Raw genomic sequence first — 1,090 nt, 5'->3', positions numbered from 1 at the left:
CAGCTCTTACATCGATACATGACCACTGGAAAAACCATAGCCTTGACTAGATAGACCTTTGTTGGCAAGGTAATATCTCTGCTTTTTTAATATGCTATCTAGGTTGGTCATAACTTTCCTTTCAAGGAGTAAGTGTCTTTTAATTTCATGGCTACAATCACTATCTGCAGTGATTTTGGAGCCCAAAAAAATAAAGCCTGACACTGTTTCCACTGTTTCCCCATCTATTTCCCATGAAATGATGGGACAGGTTCCATGATCTTCGTTTTCTGAATGTTGAGCTTTAAGCCAACTTTTTCATTCTCCTCTTTCACTTTCATCAAAAGGCTTTTTAGTACCTCTTCACTTTCTGCCACAAGGGTGGTGTCATCTACATATCTGAGGTTATTGATATTTCTCCCTGCAATCTTGATTCCAGCTTGTGTTTCTTCCAGCCCAGCATTTCTCGTGATGTATTCTGCATATAAGTTAAATAAGCAGGGTGACAATATACAGCCTTGACGTACTGCTTTTCCTATTTGGAACCAGTCTGTCATTCCATGTCCAGTTCTAACTGTTGCTTCCTGACCTGCATACAGGTTTCTCAAGAGGCAGATCAGGTGGCCTGGTATTCCCATCTCTTTCAGAGTTTTCCACAGTTTATTGTGATCCACACAGTCAAAGGCTTTGGCATAGTCAATAAAGCAGAAATAGATGTTTTTCTGGAACTCTCTTGCTTTTTCCATGATCCAGCAGATGTTGGCAATTTGATCTCTGATTCCTCTGCTTTTTCTAAAACCAGCTTGAACATCTGGAAGCTCATGGTTCACGTATTGCTGAAGCCTGGCTTGGAGAATTTTAAGCATTATTTACTAGCCTGTGAGATGAGGGCAACTGTGCAGTAGTTTGAGCATTCTTTGGCATTGCCTTTCTTTGGGATTGGAATGAAAACTGACCTTTTCCAGTCCTGTGGCCACTGCTGAGTTTTCCAAATTTGCTGGCATATTGAGTGCAGCACTTTCACAACACCATCTTTCAGGATTTGAAATAGCTCAACTGGAATTCCATCACCTCCACTAGCTTTGTTTGTAGTGATGCTTTCTAAGGCCTA

The sequence above is a fragment of the Bison bison genome, unplaced genomic scaffold (assembly GCF_000754665.1).
Source record: "Bison bison bison isolate TAMUID 2011002044 unplaced genomic scaffold, Bison_UMD1.0 scf7180017864485, whole genome shotgun sequence".
In the NCBI taxonomy this organism is placed as follows: domain Eukaryota; kingdom Metazoa; phylum Chordata; class Mammalia; order Artiodactyla; family Bovidae; genus Bison; species Bison bison.
This window is presented reverse-complemented; position numbering follows the sequence as displayed.